Source organism: Bubalus bubalis, chromosome 7 (genome assembly GCF_019923935.1).
Source record: "Bubalus bubalis isolate 160015118507 breed Murrah chromosome 7, NDDB_SH_1, whole genome shotgun sequence".
NCBI lineage: Eukaryota > Metazoa > Chordata > Mammalia > Artiodactyla > Bovidae > Bubalus > Bubalus bubalis.
In genome coordinates, this window is record NC_059163.1 from 89,618,981 (window position 1) to 89,631,852 (window position 12,872).

The following is a 12,872-nucleotide window of genomic DNA, read 5'->3' on the forward strand; positions in this document are numbered from 1 at the left end:
AAAGAACTACTGGCTTAAAAGCAAATGCATCATGGTTGCTTGGAATCATTTCTCTGGTTAGTCTCAAGCTATCCGTATTTTATATAATAAGGTAGAAAATACCTATGGAGGCATGACGGTCACCAAACTGAGTAATTTATGCAAAAATGCAAATTTGCTTTGGAATTCTTGAAGTTCTGTCCTATTATAGGAGGGGAACACAGCCAAATAAACTGTGCTGGATGGAAATGTGGCCTTTTTATTTAAAAAAAAACAGTTTGTACAAATGCTGCTATTTATTTAAGATGTTTTAGGCTTAGAGATAATGTATGCCAAGTTTATTAAACCAATTTAAGCTCTCTTTCACCTATTTATGATTAAAATGATTTATGATTAAAATGTACAATTCTTTCAGTTCAGTTCAGTTCAGTTCAGTTCAGTCTCTCAGTCGTCTCCAACTCTTTGCGACCCCATGAATCACAACACACCAGGCCTCCCTGTTCATCACCAACTCCAGGAGTTCACTCAAACTCATGTCCATTGAATTGGTGATGCCATCCAGCCATCTCATCCTCTGTTGTCCCCTTCTCCTCCTGCCCCCAATCCCTCCCAGCATCAGGGTCTTTTCCAGTGAGTCAACTCTTCGCATGAGGTGGCCAAAGAATTGGAGTTTCAGCTTCAGCATCAGTCCTTCCAATGAAAACCCAGGACTGATCTCCTTTAGGATGGACTGGTTGGATCTCCTTGCAGTCCAAGGGACTCTCAAGAGTCTTCTCCAACACCACAGTTCAAAAGCATCAGTTCTTTGGCCTATTACCTTGTTTATTGCTGACCAAGGGCCTAGGGTTGAGGAAAAGCACAAAGTGGACCAAGCCTTTGCAGGCCAAGGACCTGAATCAAGTTGTGAAATAAAAGGCCCTGTACTGCAGTCACACCTTGCCAAATACTTGGTAAAATTAGTTAGCTAAATCCAGTGAGACACTTCTCAAAGATATCAGACAGATGCTGCTGCTTTTATAGCTGTGCCCATCTGGGACATGCAGCTACAGCATTCTTGATACTACCAGTCCTCAATCCAGTGGGACCTTGCGCCAAGATCAGTGCCACCAGGTAGAAGAACATGCAATCTGACCGTATTTGCTACTTCCTAAACAAGTATAAGAATATACTTGCTAAGTTTGTTTATTGCCGACAAGTGCTAAATTGTTCTGCAAAAAGAAAGATGACTAGAGGAAGACATTTTTAGAAAGATAGGGCACCTGGAAAATAAGAAGCAAAAAAAAAAAAAGCTTAGGAGAAACACTACAGTACTGTACACTTTAAAATTTAAGATAACAAATAAAATAAAATTTTAAAAATAAAATAAAATAAAATAAAATTTAAGATAACAGACCTCATGTATGTATTTTACTACAATTAGAAGAAAATCTTAGAGGGTAATTTTTGCCGTTTAAACTCCTTACTCAGTGCCCCCTGCGAAACTGTCAGTAAAATATATATTATGTATTAATGCCTCATGAAGTAAATTAAATTCTCTTATTGGTGAATGTGATTAAGTGCACAGTTCTGTTTTAAATCTTAATATGTCAAAGGTTGCCCAAGGAAGGCAACTACACGTAGGATGTACATAAATTGGTGACCAATTTTTAGGTTCAATACAGCTTTGTTAATTGCTTTATAAAATGCCAGCACCTCACTGAAGAGTCCATCATTTCAAAAGAAAATCTGGACAATGCTTATTAAACTTCAGTTAACTTCATAAGTAATCTGTTAAGTAATAAAGTATTCATAGTAATCTGTGGTTCCACTGCACTGAAACTTTTACTTGGTTAGTGCCATATTTGAAGGTTACTTTCCTAATAAGGAGACAAATAATTGTTTTCCATTTATTAATGTCACCTATCCCATTAATTATTTTTGAATACTGAGCATGATTCAGGCCCTGACTCACAATTTCCTTAATGCATTAGCTTGTTTCTCTTTGAAATACGGGTAGTGCCAACAGTATACTTCCCTGGTGGCTCAGCAGTAAAGAATCTGCCTGCAATGAAGGAGATGCAGGTCCAATCCCTGGGGTGGGAAAATCCCCTGGAGAAGGAAATGGCAACCCACTCCAGTGTTCTTCCCTGGGAAATCCCATGGACAGAGGAGTCCGGCGTGCTACAGTCCACAGGGTTGCAACAGAGGCAGACACGACTGAGTGACTAAACAACAACATGATTCTTCAGAGAAAGCTGTTGTATGCCCAACTATGCAGCACTCAGCAGAGGACTAAGTAAAACCCCTACCCCTACAAAAGGAGTATGCACTATATGTTGCTCAGTCGTGTCCAACTCTTTGTGACCCAATAAACTGTAACCCGCCATGGGGCTACAGCTCCTCTGTCCATGGAGATTCTCCAGGTAAGAATGCTGGAGTGAGTTGCCAAGTCCTCCTCCAGGGGATCTTCCCAACCCAGGGATCGAACCCAGGTCTTCCTCATTGCAGGCGGATTCTTTGCCATCCGAGCCACCAGGGAAACCCCAACTCATAAACCAGACCCAAACAATAAAATTTGGAAGTAATTTAAAGGAAAAATATTCTATTTGATGGAAACGAAGCTCTAAGCAGCTACCTAATTACTAACCAAAGAAAACTATCCATGCAAAATTGGATAAGAAGTCAAGGCTGCCCTATGGCTGAGAGCAATTATGACAAATGAAAGAATTTTATTTAAATTATTACTGGTGAAGTAGCTTTTCTAGGCAGGACATGGGTATTTAAAATTAATTTCATGTCATGGTTTAATTACTAATGAATTTGGTTTTTTGAAAGTCTGATGACAAAGGTCATACCCATCTAATTTGAATCATACCCATCTAATTTGAATGGAAGTATTAGTCATTGAATTAATTAAGAATATTACAATATCAATTTAAATTTTAATATTAGTCTCAGTGTGCAAATTTTTATTTTATTTTATTTTATTTTTATAATCTCCTCTCCCCTCTTCAAAAATGTTTTTTTGGAAAAGGACAGACCAAATTTAACAATAATACTAACATGTTTAGGTTCTGATTCTTAGGCTGAATTTTGTAATAAGTCATTTATTATATATCATTTCTCTAAGAATCACTGTCCTTATATCTGTGTTATATTCTTAATTGAATTGTAGTAGCACTCTATTGTAAGTACTAAATATTGTAATTATCATTAGATATGAGATGAGTTTTTCTTACATATATGAGAATACATAAAATTTTTTAATGTTTAGGTACAAAGATTCCCAGGATTAAAATTCAAGGGAATAAAGGTAAGGTACTTTTTTTCATTTCTCTAGCAAACTAGTATATAAAATCATCCAGTTTTTACTTCACAAACAAGAGATAACTGTTGTTGCTGTTAAGTCACTTCAGTCCTGTTCGACTCTGTGCGACCCCATAGACGGCAGCCCACCAGGCTCCCCCGTCCCTGGGATTCTCTAGGCAAAAACACTGAAGTGGGTTGCCATTTCCTTCTCTAATGCATGAAAGTGAAAAGTGAAAGTGAAGTCTCTCAGTCATGTCCAACCCTCAGTGACCCCATGGACTGCAGCCTTCCCGGCTCCTCCATCCATGGGATTTTCCAGGCAAGAGTACTGCAGTGGGGTGCCATTGCCTTCTCCGGATAATTGTTGTTAGGCAACTTCAAATGTTTTATGATTTCTTTATCTTAAGGGTTAGTTGGATCTTGTGCCAGAAGTGAATTTCTTTTTTAAATTTACCATATGAATCTTCTAAAGTTATCTCAACAGTTTTTAGGCTCTGTAATAGTCAACTTAGGAGAATTCAACAAGGTAGAGATTGATTTTTATTTAGGCATTAATACATGTTTTTTTGTTTGTTTGTTTGTTTGTTTGTACAAAATTTGTGCTTATTAATGTATAAGGGTGAAAAAAGATGTCATTCAATAAGAATAATATATCATTGACTTGGGTTTTTATATGAAAATTTTAAAATATATAACAAACGTGAAAGAAGGTGAATACCCATACACTCATCACCTAGATTGTATTATTAAAATGTGGTAATCTAGAAATTCTTGGTTTTTTTCTGTTTTTTTCCTGCACTGAATCACATTTTCCTGCTTCTTCATAGATAACTTCCCTGGTGGCTTCCCTGGTGGCTCAGACGGTAAAGTGTCTGCCTGCAATGCGGGAAACCTGGGTTCGATCCCTGGATCAGAAAGATCCCTTGGAGAAAGAAATGGCAACCCACTCCAGTATTCTTGCCTGGACAGTATTCTCATGGACAGAGGAGCCTTGTAGGCTATGGGGTCTACCAGGTGTCTAGCAGTCCATGGGGTCATAAAGAGTCAGACACAATTCAGTGACTTCATTTTCTTTCTCTCATAGATAACTTTAGGATTGTATCCCAGACATTATGAATGCTGTGCTGTGAATCCATGGATTTTATCATAGTCCTCCAAAAGCTATTGATGTTTTTGTCTCCACAAGCAATACATTTCGCTGGACTCCAGCTGCAAAGGCAGTAGCTCCAGTCTCATTTCAGTTCAAACTTCAGCTAGGTTCCTTGGCGTCTGTTCTGTGTATGGGTAGTTTCAAAGTTAGCCAGAGGTTTACAGAGAGTTAATATGTAGAACATGGGGCATCCTCTTGCCTTTCTAGGATTCTACTCTCACTTCCAGTGACTCTTTTGCTCCAAATACTGTCTTGTTACTCTTTAATCACAAAGATTGTGTGTGAGTTCTAACTTTGGAGTTAAACTTTGGAGTTTTAAGTCATCCTAATTGGTGACAAACTCAGCCTACCCTCAAGCCTTAAATGATAAAAAAGAAAAAGTAAAACTCAGCCCATGCTACTCCCTTCCAAATTTCAACTTCTCTACAGAATCAGCCAGTTTTCATTCTCTCTCCAGGGTCTTCAGGCTGCATTTTGCTTTTTGTATTTGTGTAGAAGGTATAGGTTTTATTTGCAAGGACATTTGACCCATTATGCACTCTATCACATATAGAATCTAGGTCAAGCATACATTCTTGGAAATGGTAAGAAAATAGGTATGGCCACAGACAGACACAATAAGTAGAAAAACAAAGCTCAAATTATTACCACTCACAGCATTATAAATCAACTATACTTCTATACAATTAAAAAAAGAAGGAAAAAAGACCTCTTGCTACAGAAGGTCAAAGATATGTAGATTATACTTTGACTGTAATAATGTGGAAGTGGCTCTTTTCAGTGTCATTATAAAGAAAAACATAACATGCCTCAAAAATAAATTAGGTATGGGTAATTGAACATAAATAAATTAAAACCAAAAGTTGAGGGCTCTCGAATTCTGTTTTTGCCAGAGAATTGCTAGAAGTTTGGGAGCTTACATAATACCATTTTTTTCTCTGGTAGTGCATGTATTATCTCCAGCCATGAGGTTCTAAGCTTTGCAACAATAAGGACTGCTCGGCTTTGTTCACCTCTGTGTTTCCCATGCATAGCGCAATTTCAATTAATAGTTGGTGCTCAGTAAACAGTTGATCACTCAATAAATGAATAATGAATGCATAGTAGAAAAAGCACAGAATTTGAAGTGGAAAAGTGTACACTTGAATCCTAGTTTCACCAATGGCAGTTTGTGAAAACTGAAATATTTTAGTTAACTTATGCCTTAATTGTATCATCTATAAAACAGAGACAATAATACTCCGTACCCTAATTATGTTTATCTCAGTGGCTTGTGAAATCAAATGACATAAGACAGCATGGAAATGGACTCATTTTCACTATTAATCAAATATCTCTACGAAAGATATCTCAAACATAAAACTTGCATTTATATAGGAACATATATCCAATGAATAGCTTGCTGATCGAGTCATGATTTGTTTTGTTTAGATTCCTCATGAGTAAATAATTCAGTCTATCAATCAGTAAGACTGGTACCAGAACTAGGCAATTCATTTAGAAATATTAAATAGGATATTGAATTATATACCACTGAAGGAAATCTTTCCAGACCCTGGGAAAACATTTGCTTGCTCTGATTCAATAAACCATGGAGACAAATGACTCTTACTTTGCCTCAGCTGTATATTGAATAGAAATTCAGGAGTAATGTAACTAATAGCAATCTTGATATGAAATACTGATGGAAGTATCTATTAGATACTTGTTAGGATTGTCCAGTAGTCTTTCCAGTTGCTATCCAGTTGTCATGTATGGATGTGAGAGTTGAACCGTAAAGAAGGCTGAGTGCCGAAAAATTGATGCTTTTGAACTGTGGTGTTGGAGAAGACTCTTGAGAGTCCCTTGAACTGCAAGAAGATCAAATCAGTCAATCCTAAAGGAAATCAATCTTGAATATTCATCGGAAGGACTGATGCTGAAGCTGAAGCTCCAATACTTTGGCCACCTCATACGAAGAGCTGACTTATTAGAAAAGACCCTGATGCTGGGAAAAATTGAGGGCAGGAGCAAAAGGGGATGATAGAGGATGAGATGGTTGGATGGCATCACCGACTCAATGGACATAAGTTTGAGCAAGCTCTGGGAGTCGGTGATGGACAGGGAGGCCTGGTGCTGCAGTCCATGGGATTGCAAAGAGGCAGACATGAGTGAGCGACTGAACAAAAATAAGGATTGTCCATAAATTATCTGATTTCTCTAATTACCTGATTTAATCCTTACAACAAGAAGGTACTATTACTGGTATTGTTGGTTATTGTTGTTATTTTATACATGAGAAAACTGAAGATTAGAGAGGGGTTTCTGCTCCAAATCATACACTGCTAATCAGGAGAGCAATGATTTGAATTCAGTAGTGCTTGCTTACAGATCATATCTGTTCTTCACTAGAATGCAGTCTCACTCCATGAAAGACATGAGACAAAGTTTAATCAAATACTGAATATAAGGAAGGAAACCTGGCATTTTATTTGTTTTATTGACATTTCTCTAATGGCATAAATCCTAATGAATATTTGAAATATAATTATCAGTTTTATTTGGTAGCCCAAATGGTTAAATTGCTATGTTACTGTTAGTTGCTCAGTCCTGGCTGATTCTTTGTAACTCCATGGATGGTAGCTTGCCAGGCTCCTCTGTCCATGGAATTCTCTAGGCAAGAATACTGGAGTGGGTTACCATTCCCTTCTCCAGGGGATCTTTCTGACCCAAGGATCGAACCCAGGTCTCCTGCATTGCAGGCAGATTCTTTACTGTCTGAGCCATCAGGAAAGCTATATTTTTTAAAAAAAATTATAAACTTTACAAACTATCTTTAGATTAATGGATTTAATCTAATCTAATATTAAGTTGTTTGATTGTCTTTCAGAATTCTGTAATCAATTGTGATTCATCAAAAACTACTCAATTGGGGGATACATTTAAATTTTGAAAGCTTAAAGAAAGATTTTTCATAAAGTTATATGAATCAGACAATTGAGCAGCTCATTTTTAACAAGTTACCTCTTCCACTAACATTTCAATCTTTGCCTTCTTAAAAGTTGTGATCTATCAGTCCCTAACTATGTGCTTGAGAATAGTGTGCAATAACATATGCTCCTAAATGTGCTTGAAAATAGCATATTTTTAACTTATAACCTTAAAAAATATAAAATTAGAAAGAAGAAAATTTCCTTTAGTCCAAAATTTCAAAGGAATTGAAAAGGGAAAAAAGGAAAAAGAATTTCAATAATTTCTAAAAGAAATCATTTTGTATATCTGTCTTGCTGGGTTTCTTTGTTCTACAACTTTTTTTTTAATCAATATCCTTGTTTCGTTAAAGGAAACGTTGGAAACTTGATTATGAAATCCTTCAAATCCCACTAAGCTTTTACTTGAGATTTGACCACAGTTTTTAAAATGAAGTTAGTTTTCATTTGACAATTCATTGTAGCAGTACATATCCAGGGTAATAGGCTTATAATATCATTTTGCTTACTTTCTACACATAATTTTAAGGAATCAGAGTCCTGGAAAATGTGCATTATTTCTAACTTAAATCATTTCAGCATTACTATATACACGAACATTTAAATATTGTAAAAATTTTATCAGTTCTATCTTGAATAATAAAAATGTCAAAAATTTTAGAATAGGGTATACATGACTAATAAAATTGTTTTTTCTGAAATATTGCAAATGTGCTTAAAAATACCAAAGCTAGTTAGACAAAGAGATCATAAAAAAATTTAAAAAGGAAGACTCAGCCAAGGCCAAGTTATGTTATCACCAGCACCAGCAGATACTTGTGGATCAGATTATTACAATAAAGATATCTTATTTCGAAGCTGAAAAATAAAATTTTTACTTTCAAATTCATATACCACTTAAAATTTCAAAAGAATTATAACAAAAGTCTTTAAAAATGTTTATCTTTAAATTTTAAGAGAATTAGTAAATATGATTTATAGATTTATTATTTTATATTCTAATGCCTAAGAATAAAAGTAAAGTTAAAGATAGGTATAAATATGTTTTTTTAATCTTGCATAAAAATTTTAAATTCTACTCTATGTTCACTCTTGAAGAAGCTTATATCTACATGTATTAATACATACCTACATTTGTAGATTGTTGGTACATGCATAGACCCCATCGCAAAACCATTCCACATTATTTCAGTAATGAATTGGTCAAAGCTTTCTTGAAAGTGCTCAAGATATTAAGTAGAAAGCAAAAATTATAAAACAAATGTGAAATATGCAAATATAGGTATATTGACAGATAGAAATAAAATTTTAGAAATCTCCATATCTAGGTGTTTATCTATTTATCTCTATGTCTGTTTGCAGATTAAAGAATCTCAGAAATAAATATCATTAGAATTATTAGTGGTTTAAATGGTGACATCGGATCCATATTTGGTTTTCTAATTTTTCTATAAGCAACATGGGCTCATTTTTCCATTGGAAAAGATCATTTTAAAATTTATCTTATTATGATACTGCTGTAGTGAATACTCTTATTTGTAATCATATTCCCTTGTGTCTGGAGCATGAGTAATGAAGTAAACCAAATGCCACAGCTGAAATCACAATGAAAAAGTCTTCTGTAAATATCTCTGTAAAGAAAAGAAGACATTTGTTCAACAATGTTCAAAAAGTGAAATAATATATTGCAGAAGTAAGAAAAATTGAGAGGAGAAGAGAGCTATTGAGTGGGTGTTATGTGTTTGTCTGTGCAAGTGATTTTGGTGAACATTCTGTCAACACTCAAACCAGGTCTAAGGATTGGTAGGTGAGTGGGAATTTCATGTTAGTTAAACTGGAGAATTCTAACAAGTCATTTATCTCACACAGGCTAATATAACAAACTCAATTGCTCCACTGGGCAAATAGAGTCATTTAATACAGATGGTACAGATTGTAGTGTTAGAAGCTGGGAGAATAAGGGAATTCATTCTGCTCTTCACACTCCTTAAAATGGCATCCCTTAAAAATGAGCAGTAGTAAGATAGAAAGTTCTTGTAACCAGATACCAGCCTAAATGTTTTTCTACATTCCAGTTTTCCCACAGCTGAGGCCATTCCTCATCTTTCAGGATCTAAGATGTGGTTCAGCTTCTTAAGATGCTGCTTATGAAAACCGGTTTCTTTGCTCCTGTCATCTTTCAATGCCATAGTTTGAAGATACAACCTCAAGCATCAAAGCAGCAGGTGGCCATAAAACTGAAGTCCACACAACTGAAATACTACAATGCATAGAGGGTTTTCTAAGACTCAAAGCCACTATGTGCAATATGACTGAGTAGAGTAAAATCTTGATTAAAAGCAGATTAAAATCCAATCTGTTTTCACCAAAAATGTTAGCAAATGTTTTAGATCTATGAAAGGCATGAAGAATTAACCATTGTTCACTCTATACAACCACTCAGTGTACTCCTAAGATAATCACTGTTGTAAGTTAAATATTTATCATTCAGAAATGTCTTTATTTTGTATTACAGCTGTATGATCCCTAAAGAGAAGTGCTTTATTAACATATTTATGATATTTATAGAAATGGGCCTTAGAAGCATCCTTCTGCTACCTGATTTTTCCTTTTAATCTCTGAAACATAATTTGATTAATGAATTTAGTCTATTTGTATTTATGGAATTATTTCTACTATTTTCTTTTGTGCTTTCTAAGTATCCTATCTTTCTATACATTTTTTGGCATTCCTTTGAATTACTTTTTAAAATTTCATTCTCCAGTTTATTTAGAAATTATATACTCTTTAAATTCATTAATAGTTACCTTTAACTTTTATTATGCATACTTAAAATACAAAGATTTGAGACCATTATAAAAACAATTACAGTCTATACTCTTAATGTTTTATAAAATTTCAATATTATCTTTTGTTATCCTGCCTCATATTATTCATTTTTAATTATGTTATACAGTCAATGTTTGTTCAGATTTACTCACACGTTCACCCACATCTTTCCTTGCTATTTCTCTTTACATCTCAGTATTTATTTCAGGAATCATTTTGCCTTTTTTGAAGAATATATTCTAAACATTCTCTTAGAATGATTGGATTGTGACTTTCAGTTTGTCCATAATTATACTTTTTATTAAGTGATGTTAAGACTTATTTTACCTCAAAGTACTTAATATACTATTTTTTAATCTGTGGTTCCTATTGTTGCTCTAAGAAGTCTGCTCTTATTCTAATGTCATTCTTTGGTAGATGGTTTGTCTTTTCTCTTAACGTTTGCTATTCTCTCTTTATTTCAGTAGATATTTACTGAATTACTGGGACAAAAGATGAATAAGGTAGCATTCCTGCCTTCAAAGAACTCACAGTCTAGTGACAGATATGTATGGAAGGTTATAGTACAATGAGCAGTGATAAAGGCATGACCTGGATGCTGAGATTTCATCTCTGGAAATCCTTAGATAATAATTGCATGAAGTAGATGACTTTGTTCACACTAAACTCCCTGGTTTTCAGTCTGTTTAATTTGGAGCCACAGGAGACTTCTTTAATTCTTCTTATAAGTCCAAATATTCCTGTAAGAATTGTTGTATTTTGTCCAGTTTTTCTAAATGCCTTTTTAAACATCTATTTATGTACTTTAATTGGAGGATAATTATAATGTTGTGATGGTATTTGCCATACATTAACATGAATTGACCCTAGGGTATACATGTGCTCCCCCATTTTGAACCCCCCTCCCACCTCCCTCCGCACCCTATCCCTTTAGGTTGTCCCAGAAAACCGGCTTTGGGTGCCCTGCTTCATGCATCAACCTCACACTGGTCATCTGTTTTACATGTGGTAATGTATATGTTTCAATGCTATTCTCTCTAATCATCCTGCCCTCTCCTTCTCCTACGGAGTCCAAAACTTTAAGTCTCTGTCTCTTTTGCTGCCCTGTACATAGGATTGTCTGTACTATCTAAGTGCCTTTTATATGGAGGATTTTTCAGAAGTCTAGTTCACCGCAGTGCTGAATGAAAGTCCTATTCTTTGCCTTTCAAAGTCTACCACTTGCATTGGTTCTGACAATTTTTTAGTATGCTTCATTGCATATAATTATTACTAAAAGTAAATTGTAAATAATAACCTAGTGTTTTTGATGATATTATGGACTCCAAAATATCTAAAAATCCAATCTGTGAACTTGATAAGATTAAATAGTTACCATCTCCAAATATTATAACATGACATTTTATTCTATTAAAAAGTAAACTGAAAAAGGCAACTGAGACTTTTGGCTTTCAGATCTACATGTAAGGAGATTTGGAATTGCTATTCCATACTAACAAGTTAATAAAAATAGACCAAAAAAAAAAAAAAGAATACAACATTTTCTTTGATCTGTTAAGAGAGGGGCAAGCACAAGGCTAAATGCTGCTTACAAGATTCGGGAGACAGACAGGTGAATACAAGGAGTCATGGCTTACTGGAGCAGAGACTGATGAAGGAAAACAGCTATAGGTGCCAATGCCAGGATAGGAACACCTGAACTCTAATTGAGAAATTGCTGGAGGTTTATTGTGAACAACTCTGCGAGTTCAAAACTCCAGGGAAACAGACATGAGGGGGCTTCACAATATTGTGAGGTTTGCCCACAGGAGCTCAATCAGGCTCCCATACTAAATATGAAAATAATAATAATAATAATCCCCTCAGGCTTCAGGCAAGAGGAGAGAATAAGGATAAGAAACCATTTTGAAATAAGCTAGAACACTCTGTTATTCATAACAGGATCTACTCAGGAAAAACTAGTTAACTAGAGCCTCACCTGCTGGCTTTTATCAGAGCCTAACTAACCTTGGGGAAGGGAAATACATCACTGAACATTTCAAAACAGAAAGCATCAGACCTGGATGAGTTCACTGGCAAATTCTACCAAACATTTAAGAAAGAAATTATGCTAATTCCCTATAATCTCTTTCAGAGGACTGAAGCAAAGGGACCGTATCATTCCATGAGGCCAACAATACCTTAATACCAAACCAAGACAAAGACATAACAAGAAAGCTACAGATCAAGAAAACTCATAAACACAGATGCAAAAAATCCCCAACAAAATATCAGTAAATATAATGCAGCAATGGCAACAATGTAGACAAAGAAATATACAGTATAATCAACTGAGATTTATTACTGGTATGCAAGGTTGATTCAACACTTGAAAATCAATTAATATAACCTATCACATCAACAAGCTAAACAAAAAATGCCATGATTATATTAATGCATCTGTTCTTTACAACAGAAGCCTACTCTGTAGGGGCAAAAACTTTGTTCCAGAATCTGATCCCATATGGGGAAAGATTTTTCCTCACTCCAGCTTCCTCTAGCCTGTCTCACCTGGGGGAAGGGGTGGGAGGTAGAGAAACACTTGTTAATGCTACAATCTAGAGACACAGGCTCACTAAAAAGCTGAGATGAAATTATAAAATTATAGAATGCTTTCC